We start from the raw sequence: 12,679 nt of genomic DNA on the forward strand, positions 1-12,679 counted from the left end.
ATAAAGTGATTTATTAATTTTTTCCTTCATTTATTTATTTATTTATTTTTGTGCACGTGCAAAGGAACTGGAAGCACGTGCATTTTGACAACTTGAAAAAGTTTCATTTTCTCGCTAACCCTGCAAGCGGGGCCTCCCTTTACACTGCTTGCAGGCTGCGATTTAAAAAAAAAAAGTATTTTTCCAAAGCAAACTAAGTTTCGTTTCAAGTTCGCATTTTTGCGGTTTTTTTTACGACCCTAAACTACAGTTTTCACTACTTACTGTCATTTTCAATCAATCGTTGTATGCATTTTTCTCACTTGTCTTTGTAATATGCAATTTGAATTGCAAATATACTGCTAAAAATCATCTTTAATTCATCTCTGAACTTCTTGCACATGGCGCCCTTCGCAAAGTTATAACCGTATCTCAGAAATCAGTCTTTGTTTCTGAGCTTTTATGGAGTATTATCTCTACTAAAAAACTTCAAAGCGACTGCAAAGCGCTGGGGGACCACAAGACTGTAAAACAAGCACCACTGAAGACAAAACCGGAGTTGGGCGGGGAGGGGTGGGGGGGGGGGGGGCAATAGAGCAGACTTTGGTCGTCTTGATACAAACAAGAACTACCCCAAACATATTTTTGGTATGAAATGTCATTGTCCATTTACAGCTTATCGAATCAACTTGTCGAAATTCAAAGCCTCAATTCAAAGCGACAAGACCGAAAAGTAGTATGGGTAGCTGTAAACTCGTAATTTCGCTGCAGTTTTATGATTGGCAGTGCCATGGAATGGAAGAAAATAACAACAACATGTGCCGGGGTGATTTATTTTCTGCAGGGGTGAGCTATAGTTGAGTTTTGTAAAGTTATTGATGAATTTCCCTTTTCAACTTGTGGTCTTGCCGAGTAGGCTTGCGGACAACCTTTATTGAAATAGCCACCTGCCATATGATATGAAATTGAATGCTACCATGCACACAAGCTATTTTTTAACAGGCCGGGTGTTGAACAGTCTAAATAAAAAATTGCTAGGTGCTAGGTTATCACTAAAAGTTCCTCGTAAACTCTGAGTAGCGTAGTACATGCAGCAAACATGGAGATCAGACCGGCATGTGTCAAGCGGTCGCTTACAAGAGGTTAAAAACAATGGAAAATCATAATGTTGTTACCTCAAAAAGTGGTCGCAGTCGCTTGTGAGAGGTGGTTGTTTACGAGAGGTTCCTATTATAGGGATTTGACTGGGAAACATTTGGTCTTTTTGGATAGGTGGTTGCTTATAAGAGTTGGTCGCTTACAAGAGGTGGTCGCACATGGAGGTTCGACTGTATAACGTATAACCAATCTTAGCTTCCGGCAAAACTATGTATTGAGCTGCGAAGCGTTAGGATTTTTGTCGATATATGGTTTGAGATGTTTCTATCTAGTCCGCAGTTTCAGAGCTTGCCCTATACAGCAGGGGTATGCTCCGTTTAGAAGGAAACACGATAATGACTACAGGTGTCACTGTGATCTTTCCATGTCACCCGGGATGGCAGCAAAAAGTCATGTAAAGAATATTGATCACAAGCGCTTTTAATTTTAGGGCAAAAAGTGCATGCAACCTAGTGGAGTTAATCAGAAGTACACTGAAGAGCAAGATAAATTATTGTCGACAAAAAAGTATTTTAATTGCTTGGCAAGAGTGACAGAATTACTGGGCCATTTAAACATGCAGCAATTAGTTGTTTAATTTGTAACGTGCCACCAAGCAGGGTAAGATTATCGCTTGTTGGTGCTCGATACCTTGTCTTGACTAAACTATATCTGAGAAGACGGTATTCAACATGTAGTATTATTGCGTGAAAAGACCACGTATTTATATCAGTGCACTGATCATTCTACTGGCTGAGAGATGAACCAAATGAACTGAGAGGGGTTGCTGTTGACGCCTTTGCACGTTAACGTTTGATTTTACTTTACGAATACGCCGCACAAATTCCATTGACATCAGAAACTGACTGAGCGCACGCTGTGTCAGAGGCATACCTAAGCGACACTGCTGATCTATTTGGAATGCATAACAACTGGGTAATTTATTCCAATTGAAGTGAGGATAAGACCTGAACTGAGTGGAGCTGCCATAGGTGCCTTTAAATGCTAATGTTCTATCTTACTTGCCTTACGCACAATTTCAATTGACATAGAAAGCTGACTGAGTGTCAGAGGCTTTCCATAGGCGACCCAACTGATTCTTTTGACGTGCATTACAATTGGGCAGTTTACTCCAGTTACTATGACCTGTGCACCATATTAACCAAACTAACGTTTAATTTAAGGGCAACACTGAACATGATGCATCGGATTGAAGTTTAAGTGGAAGTTCAACACAAAGCGAAAGAAGAAGTGTTTTTCGCAGAAGGTGGGTTCCGCATTCTCTTGTCTAATGATTTAGATTGCTTGTTTTAGGGTAGAAGAAATGTTCGCCGATTTTAATTGCCGTTTACGTTTCTGGTACCAAATACAAACAAGGGTCTGCCATCTGCTGGTTTTGCTCAAATGATCGTGTCATAGAGTGGAGACGCTTTACCCCGATCAAATCGAACCGTTTACATCCCCCGGGTATACTCCGAGCATTTGACCTTGTACCGTGTCGGGGGAATCAATCAATCAACTTTATTTAAACACGGTAAATGGCTCAGCAAGCTGGTTTTCAGACATGCCGTGTGATAATTTCAAATTATAAAAATTAAGACTAGAGATTAACTAACAATAATTAGCACAGGAAATGCCAATGAATGGTGAATTTGAAGCGAGTTTGTCTTAATGTTCTCACTGGTAGAATTCGCGCGTGGGTTTTTCGTGGTTTGGGGGATTGAGGAGGTTTCCACGGACAGGGTTTCTGCTTGCAAAATAATTGATCTGCGCATTTAGCCCTCACACGTCATGTACTGTTTTATATAGACCACTGATTCAGTTCACTTTTTTGATGGCGCGGCGGCACCCCTGTACAGCCCCCTCCCCTCCCCCACCACCACCTGCCTCATCCATCGTCCTTAAACTTGTTCACTGCCACTAGAATCTTGACTAGTGCCTGACAATGAAAAATTATTCTCTACGATAGGGATTAAATTAAAGCAGAGAGATTGACGGGAAGGAAAAAAGACGAAAATCAAAGATAATGCTGACAATGGTGAGTTTGATAAAGTTGTGTTTGGCTTAATATTAATTGAGTTGAGTTGCTGAAGATGGTTTTCGAAGCTCCTGAAAATTCAAAGCGTAGGAATCTTACAACATTAAGCTGGCAATAACGTGTCACGCTTTTACATGGTAAAAATGACTTCCACGCTCTCTTTTCTCGCGAACTGTAAGAACGATATTTATTTTCTCGTGCCGGAGTATCGATACCAAATGCCAATGACATCGAATATTTGGTATTAATATCGACCCATTCTAACGCGTGCTGTGACCCTGCGCGTAGCGTTGCACATAAGACGACGTCTCCCTACCAGAAAATGTTGCACACAACATTTCCGACCCAGGAGAATGATGAAGACGTTCATATGGCTAAAGAGAACTTCCACTCTTCCAACAAATTCACATTAAATTGTTGGAAATGGTTTCTAAATTTCAAAGTGGAGATTTTATTGTTCTACAAATTGGATTTTATTATCGCGTCTTTTGGCCTTTAAATTGTCTTCGCGCGACCAATTTGGATTCCATGACGTCATACGGCTGCCCGATTATTCCACACAAAATAAAATCTGCTTCCTGACAATAGCGGCAACCGTTTGACGTCATAAGACCCAAAATGGCGGCGCGCGGGAAATTTACCCGCGAAAACGGACGGTAATCATGTCCAATTTTTAGAACACAAAAATGTTATCTCCACTTTTTAAACTAAATTTAACGTCAATTTGTTTGGAAGAGTAGACTGAGTTCCTTTCATCACCAGTTCCAACTTTCTTGCGCGCGATATTGTGCCATTGTTAGCCTCAGTGTTACACCGTGTGTCTCGGCCCTAAGCAAAATGGGAAAATTTTCGAAATCTCGTTAGTATTAAGCATCATGTTATGTCAAAATGAAATTTTAAAGGTACATAAAATAAAATTAAAATTAACTATAAAATGAGGATCCCTTAAGGCGCAGCGAGTGAAGTTCGACTCAATCGAAACTTCAAATTCCTTGACAAAACAATCTGTTTTGGGATAAACCAGATTTTCGAGTGGCAAATGGTATTTCTCTTCGCTTTTCAGGAAAACTTGGGCCAAATCGTCTAAAATGCATTCTGAAGTCTAGGAAATGTGTAAGTTGCAATTAAAAGTCATTCTTCCGAAATTATTTCGGGCCCTGATTTCGGGCATGCGGTCAGATCAAAATTTCGCGAGGTTTTTTTGAAAGAGAGTTCCCAGCCTACGTAGCAGTCGTTTTCTTTCCAAGCCGGCGTGAGAAGAGAAAGAAATCTACTGGGGAGGGGGAGGGGAGGAGAGGGTAGGGTAGGGGGAGGATAGAACTCCCCAAATCACGCAAACCAGGCTTGTTCCCCTAGAACTCATTAACTCCAACAGAGACGGCATTCAGAAAGCCAGAGAAGCATTTCTACTTTCCAAGGGCAAGACTCTTGAACCCTATGGAATAAACAGACGCGATGAAACTTATCTGTCTACTGTACACGTTTCAGCTTTCTTTATTTATCAACCAATCACATCTCAACTTTCCATTTGTATCGTCTTTAAATATTGTAACCGTTTATTTCCAATTTTTACTTAGCTTTTTGCCGCCCCTGAAGAATGTTAGTATTGTCTAACCGAAGCATTGGACAATAAAATTATTTTAGCTGTCCGATCAGCCTTGCATTTAATTTTACGTTTTGTAAAATTTTCGCGGGTAAGATTACCATGTTATTCGCGTATTGTTGAAAAATGTGTCCAGTGAATAACCGAACGTATGGGATAGAGTCCATTGCCACCCTGCTTTTGTGTCTTGAATACCTGCTCAAAGCTAGAAATATGGATGACAGTTTTAATCGGGGAATGAATGGCCTTGGAAACGTACCCTAATATCTTTTAAATTTAAGCCAACGAGATACACTGTACCTTAAAAGGAGCGTGCCTATACTCAAAGTTACAAATCTACCAGCGACCACATCTTCGTAGAGCTCTATATGCACCCCCTAAAATCCAGATTAAGTCGAGTTGTAGATTTTAAAGCTATCCCATTTATGACGTCGTCGATTTTTAATATATAAAATGTTTTTTTTACCAACAACTGTTACAGCAAATAAAATAAAAGCTTGTAGCCTGGGATGGGTTCCATCTCTACCACACACCTCTCCTCCATGGCAACTACCACTAAGATTCCGGATTATTTTATTCGGAGGGAAACACTTAGCATCTTTCTCTGACTCCAAACTGGGTATTTGTACCCTCCAACCTCCAACCCCTCCCCCCTTTCCCATAATTAATTACTCGATTGCTTGGAAGTCATTGTAGGCCTCTAACCTGAGGAGTTACTTCAACCAATGTCACAGAAAAATCAGCCATCTTAGATCCGACATATTGGATTCTCCAATGGTCCCCCCTGCCCCACCACCCTGGGTATATGTTGGACATTTATCGTTTCGTTGATCCCCACGATGAGGCATTTGTCATCAGAGGTCTACAGGGGCATGGTGGGTCCTTTTTAATCTTTATTTCTTTAGAAATGGAGAAATTTTCATATTTTGCTACTTGAGTCAAATACCAACCTATTTAGTTTGGTTTTATGACCACTGCGCTACGCAGGTTTAATCCATTCAAAAAGCCAGCCTTACGTAATTGCTTTCATCGTTTCCCTGTCGTCTTCACATTCTCGCACGCTAGAGGCGCAATCATAACAATTGCGATTTGGCTGACACATACTTTTGATATGAAGATGCTGAGTGTTTTGTTTTGAGGAGCAATGAACTAAGTGTGCCGCGCTGAACTAAACAAGGTGGACTTGTGGCAAGTCTACTCTCTGGATTATTATCAAAAATCCTTGGTTGGGGCATTTGTTAGTTTTTCTAAGCTATAGGTTTTTGGATCAGTATTGGGCGACCCCTCCGTGGGGCATTTTTTCTTCCCCGAAGAGAAAATGGCAAATTCCCGACAAATACCAGGGAGGAGAGGGAATGGAGGAGTGCGTGTAACTGGGCCATAACCGAAATTGACTCCAAGCAATCAAGTAACAAGTAATTACGGGAGGGGTCATTGTGGAGGGTGGACAGGAGTGGCGGGGGGTGGAAGGGTGAGAACTTGTTTATGTGTACAATGTTTAGATCTCATCAGCGATTTAGTATGAGAGAACGTTCTCAGTCAAATGTCTGTAATTTATTTTTGCCGGGGATTTAGTTGTCGTCCGTATTATCGGGGTGCCCGTAATAGCGAGGTGTCTGCAAGGCGAGAGTTGACTGTAGTATGTCCAAGATCCAAGAGACTACTTTGTTTTTAAAATTTTCGTCGCCAAAGCAAAAAATGTTGAGCCTTAAATGATTGACCTTGTAGACTGAACCAATATAAATAAAGGTGATTAAAATTTAACTTTCTAATTGCAGATTTTGCTTATTTTTCAGGACGCCTTGTAGATGACAAGCCTTGACTACACAAGCATATGCATGAATTGGAACAAGAGCAAGTCAAGCACTTTTTTAGTCAAGGTAGAACATAAGTATTAATTATTTTCCAAAAGCTGACTAAGATCAAACTTTATTTTCTTCGCTGAACTGAATTTTTTTTAAACCCGAAGACGCACTTTATCAAAGGACCTTGATTAGCATTTAATTTTTCACGTGTGAATGTATATTTTATCGCTTTCAAGAAATTTTACTCTTCGGTAAGCCAAATTGTTTAGATTTCGTAAACTATTAATTTTATAGCCGAGGCATGTTCGGTTTGATTTAAATCATTGCAATTGTCTACAGGTTTGATCAACTTCGGAACTTTGAAATTCTCTAAATTTGCTCGGTTTTGATCAAATACATCTCTTTTTAAAAATGACTTGATATCTGATATAAAACAAATTCATACCAAAGCGATCGTAACTGTTAGCAAAATTCTGCGTGTCGATGGAAACTGGATTCGAATTTTCTCAAAATTGTAAGATAAGGTAAGATAAGATAATTTATAGGCTACTTTAAGTCTTTTTCTTGACATTTAATTTCAAATTTTTGTTTACAACCGGCCGGGTTTGTCGTAAAAACTCGTGAAAAGTTGTACTCATCGATGATTATTGTCAGTTATAAACTTTTTAGATAAGCATTTTGCTTATTTTTTAGCGGGCCAAAACATTTACAAGTATAATCTCGGTTAAAACCATGGATTTCAAAATGAAGATTTCGACTAAAGCACATGACAATTTATTTGATTCGCTCGTTATAACAACAAATAAATGAAACTAGGTCAGTTTCGTGGAAAGTTCTTGTTTATCAGTGCGTCTTCGTATTTATTTCGCATTTGCTAAGTTTAGAAAAGTAACAGTTTTTCTATGAATCAATTGTAAGACGTTTTTGGCAAAATTAGTTTGTCTAGAAATGGAAATTTTCAGCAAAGTTTAATTAAGATACCATAATCGTTCGTGTTTTAATCAAATTTGATTGACTAACGCATGTTCAAAATTAATAAGTTTTTATCCAACTTAAAATATTTTGGTTTTGGCTCTCGTTCGTTCAGTTAGGGTAACAGCTGTTCAATTTGGTCTAACTTTCCCGCCAAAAGACTTAAAATACGCATGCGCGGTTTTTTGTTTTTAATTTTTCCATATCGTTACCATCTGTTTGAAAATTTTGAATTTTCCCGCCAAAAGACTTAAAAAAATACGGGCGCCAAAAATACGCATGCGCCGTTTTTTTTAAATTTTTCGTAGCCAAATATTATATTTGCATTCAGTAAGTAAGCTTAATGATACCACTATAATTAAAGTTCTTATTGATGTCAACAATAAAAGTCACACTCAAGCAAACAATTGTTTCAGTTTTATTGTGTCCTTTATTTTCTGTCTTATTACAATAAATAGAATAGTTTAAGTTAATTAATTAAGTAATAATCAATCAATTAATTAAAAGGTGTGTACAAACTTTTTTCCTGTATATACTAAGTCTTTTGGCGGGAAAATTTGGACAAATTTGTACAGCGTTTCCCCTGGCAACAAATTTGGCCAAAAAAATAACGGGGTGCTCTTTGAATATTTCTCGCTCACAAAAAGCTCAAAGAGTGACCCCACAAATTTTGCCCACCAGATAAATATAAACCACCTCGGATACAAAACTTAAAGCAGCTGTCAATTTTCGGGTAATTTAAAAAGCAAAAGTTTAAAATTTTCAACGAAACGTTCGTTTTAGTGAAGTTTCATTTCCGAGGTGGTTTATACTTTAACAATCTAAAGTCATCTTCACAAGGCTAAATAAAGTTGGCAAACTTGTGTTGTCAAATACAAGTTGGCGTGAAAGAACATTGCGAAGACGGCTTCAAACATGCAGAAAACTTTTTTTGTTGTTGTTGCAACGTTTTAGCACGCCAAATCTTATTTGACAACACGAGATTGGAAACCTTAGTTTGCCGAGTGAAGGCGACCTTAGAAATAAACAAGCGACATGGCAATTCAAGACCAAATTTTGCAACAGAAGAAGAAACGTTTTTGGATTGTCGTGAAATACTGATTGTTTCAGGAAAGTTTTAACATTAAATTAATACTTCGATGTCTTTCTTTCAACCTGCTGCAAAATTGTCTAACTTGCAATGTCGCTTTTTATGACCTTGTTCAACCGGCAGAGTACTAAACTCCACGTCCATATACAGTGTTACATAGGACAAGACATTTGTGGTGAAAGCATCTAGAAAACGATACATGTACAACCCACACCCGAATTTGAAAACTATTCTGGTTTTCGAGTATCAAGACAATTCGTTCTAAGTGATGTTCGAAATCTTTTCACTCTGTTTTCTGTTTCTTTTTTCAGATTTTACCTTTGGTAATCGCTTAGCTTTTTCCCTTGTTCTAACCCTTTTGGCCATAATAATAAGTGTAGTTCCTTGGCAAACAATCTGTAGTTATAGTTATTTAATTTTCACTGATCGAGATAATCGATACCTTGCTTACAAGTTTGGTGAATCAATCTCGTTTTAGAAATTTCTTTTCTTCAATCAAAAGAATTCTATTTACTCTTTAGTTTCAGCCAAATTTCGTCCAATTTCAACACCAATGTCCTTAGTGATTCTTTGGTTTTTGTTTTCATTCTTTGCAATTTCTTTTTGTTTTTTGCCTTTCTTTTTTTTGCCAATTATTATTTAAAAATTAATAGTTTGAACTTTCACTCATTCCCCTTCAGTGTCCAATGTAACACTAATATAGTTAAACAAGGTCTTACATATCAAGTACACTACTGAAACTAATGTCTGGTTGAGATAATGCAAATAATGTTAATAAAAACAAAGTACAAATTTCACTACGGTACTAGGAAATACTTGGTATGATCTCAATTTGATAGCTTTGAAAAACATTTCTGGAGTAGGACTCTACTTTCCTTCTTCAAATAACATTTTAACATTTTATTATTTGCAATTTTGCATGAATAGGAGCAATGTTATTAATCTTCAGTCTTGTATCCACTAGTGTGAAAATCAAGTTTGTTCCAAATTCAATTTTATCCCTAGCCTTCCTTCAAATCATAGTAATTAAAAGAACAAAACGGTGAACGGCATTAAGCCCATTTTCAAAGAGTTGAATGACTAGATGTTCCCTAAGTTCCAATTGCCTGAACATTTTTCCAGAAAATATAGCACTTTTGATTCAATAGTCTTTTGCGGCCTTTAACTCTATTTTTCCCACCTAATTCGAACGCCGTAGAAGTTTGAAACCGTTTTTGCAAACATTACTTCAACCAGACACTAGTTTACTATCTGTTATAATATGTCAAGAGAACATAAGGCATTAAAGAAGCTTTTAATTTATTGTCACCTTCCCCCGAAAGTTTTTACTCAGAATAGAAATAAATGATTTGGTTAAATTGCTTCAATTAATTGCTTATTTGGTGATTTTGCACAGCGAGAAATATAGGAAGAAATGCTCGTGCGCATTTGCTTTTCTGCGACAATTTGGTAAGACAGTTTTGTCCTTTTCTTTAGAATAACGATTCCCTTTGGAGCCTTAGGTTCCCTTGACAACTACAAAAACTTACGAGGTGCAACTGCCAGGTGCCATGTCTAATAGTATTTTATGATCATAGCTAATTTTGAGAGCCACGATTAGAAAACATCCAAAACAGAAGAAATATTTTCAACGCTGATGCATTCGTTGTTTCTTCCCCAAACCCCTTTGAAAAATTGAAACTAAAGGTCACACAAAATCTCCGCGTGAAAACTCGCAAGGACTTTGTACACCCTTGATTACCCCTAATCTAGGCAATCCAGTTTTATTAAGTAGCCAAATTGAGAATAAATGAATGAATGAATGAATGAATGAATGAATGAATGAATGAATGAATGAATGAATGAATGAATGAATGAATGAATGAATGAATGAATGAATGAATGGATGGATGGATGGATGGATGGATGGATGGATGGATGGATGGATGAATGAATGAATGAATGAATGAATGAATGAATGAATGAATGAGAACGGGTTTGAGAACCCAATTTAAACTTGGTAGCCGACCCACACCTTCACCGCACCCCTAATCAATGTATCTTAAATCCCACCAAACGTTTATGACACGAAATATTCAATCAGCCAAGAGATGCTGGGAATCGTTTTTCATCGTAGTGGAATTTAGTAGCCAAATTTTGTTGTTTTTTGAATGGGAGAAAAAACTGTTTGATTTTGTTAGCAAGACCAGTTAATGGATGCTTGTATTTTGTCAGTGTCACTTTCAAGTAATGCCACTTCTTGGCGTTTTTGTAGTTCTTAATCCTCTTTGATAAATTTTGAGTCGCATTCTTCACGTTTTTAACAACTAATTAACCTTCATACAACCCTCCAGATTTGGACCCCGCTGATTTAAGGCGGAGGGGTGCCGCCTACCACCCAACCCCCACCCCATGATAAATCTTTTTGATCATTAACAGTCAGCGTTTTTAACGCGATTTAGTTTATCTGTGTTTAGGTCAGCTTTGAAAAGTTTTATCCTGTTACGTTCCTGTTTTCGTAACCATGGTATCTGGCAGTTTAACCTTGTAATATATATAACTATCTGATAAACAACCCAACTTTGAGCGATCGCTGTTTTACTTATTAAACTTTCTTGTTGACTTTAAAATCAACCAAGATAAATTAAATGAAAAGATTCATCGAAGTTTCAAGTTCTATCTAATGTAGAAATTTACGAAGACTTTTTGATTGTAAATTCAACTGATCAAACCGAAACACCATGTGAATGCAGTAGAAGATCGCTCAAAGTTGACGTTAAGTGTTCTTGATACAAAAAAAAAAATATCTCTTAATGGACGATTGCTGGTATATTTGGACAAAAACAAGAAACACAACCCGCACTTTCAATGGTTTAACACCAACAACAAGAATTAAGAATCGTTGAACTTTGCAAGCTGAAGAATTTTGGCTCAACTACTCGAGAATATGACTTCAATTAGGTTCAGGGGCCTAGAACCTCCCCATTTGCGGTCAATAAAAACAAAATTTTAAGTGTTATTCTCCAAAAACTTCCTTTAGCTTTGTCTCATATGATCATCGTCCATCAGAGGTATTTCTTGAGCAAAATAAAAAAAAAATCAATTTTCTTAGCTTATCTTTTAATCCCGTTTCCTGTTGTCCATTCCTTGCGCTATGATTCTTTTCGTCTTCTTGCGCGTTGTTCCTTCCTCTGACAACTTCACCTTTAAGAAAGAAATAACAACAAATATACTCATGAGCTATTTTTTCAGAAAATACATAGTACACCTATTTATGCTAAGGCATAAAGGGATCCTTTCCTTCCTAGCTGTCGAGATTAATTAGTTTTCCTCTAGCGGTAAATTGAATTTGACAACTAAATTTTCATTGAAGCTTTTAAAGTAGCTCAAAGAAGTATTTCTGAAGTATTTCTTCAAGCTATTAGAACGTCAGTGAAACTAAATACGAAATATTTTCATCGCAACAAAGCCCGTGAAAGGACCAAAGGTGCCACGTCAAAGCACGTGCTCAGTATTTCGAACAAGTTGATCCAAAATCGGTTGAATGTCGAACGGCGAACAAAACCAACTTCCTCGCAGCCTTTTCCTTTCTCTCCTTCTCTTTCTCAGGATAGAATTTTGTGTTATAGCTACTGAAATTGAACGTTCGCGAATTCTGATATTATTGTACTTCGGAAAATACCTTGAACTGAATCTGGTCAAGCTAGCAGACCAAAATAATTCCAGGTCCTGCTCGCTTATGCTAAGAGTTCGAAAGTTTGTGAGCTGAAGTCCTGTTAAAATAGACACTCACCATATGTATTTGTTTGTATGAAGCCAAATCTTCCTTCCATTTCGGTACATTTTCAAGAGCAGAGTTTGTCCTCACACGTCTTCGCTTGTCGGCAAGTTCGTTGCTTTGGAACGAAATTTACAAGATCTAATGAATATGCATTGGCCACTGGAACCAATCAACAATTGCTAAAAACGGCACCAGTGCGAATGTTGGACAAGAATGCATGCCTTGATTGTTATGCTTATGAATTTAGCACGTAAAATATAACATCGCCTTAGCCGTGCTAAACGACGGCCTAGGC

The 12,679-nt window shown here is 37.6% G+C and overlaps 1 long non-coding RNA gene across 1 annotated transcript in view; it reads left to right on the forward strand.

Annotated features, from left to right (window-relative positions):
- The first annotated feature begins 1,731 nt into the window (after positions 1–1,731).
- LOC146478278 (uncharacterized) overlaps positions 1,732–12,679 on the forward strand; it is a 164,261-nt gene continuing 153,313 nt past the window's right edge. Inside the window, exons 1-2 of the long non-coding RNA XR_014865091.1 lie at positions 1,732–2,383; positions 3,086–3,154. This is a non-coding gene — a long non-coding RNA (uncharacterized LOC146478278). The remainder of the gene's footprint in view (positions 2,384–3,085; positions 3,155–12,679) is intronic.

The sequence above is a fragment of the Pavona decussata genome, unplaced genomic scaffold (genome assembly GCF_977016875.1).
Source record: "Pavona decussata unplaced genomic scaffold, jaPavDecu1.1 SCAFFOLD_64, whole genome shotgun sequence".
NCBI classification, from domain to species: Eukaryota; Metazoa; Cnidaria; class Anthozoa; order Scleractinia; family Agariciidae; genus Pavona; species Pavona decussata.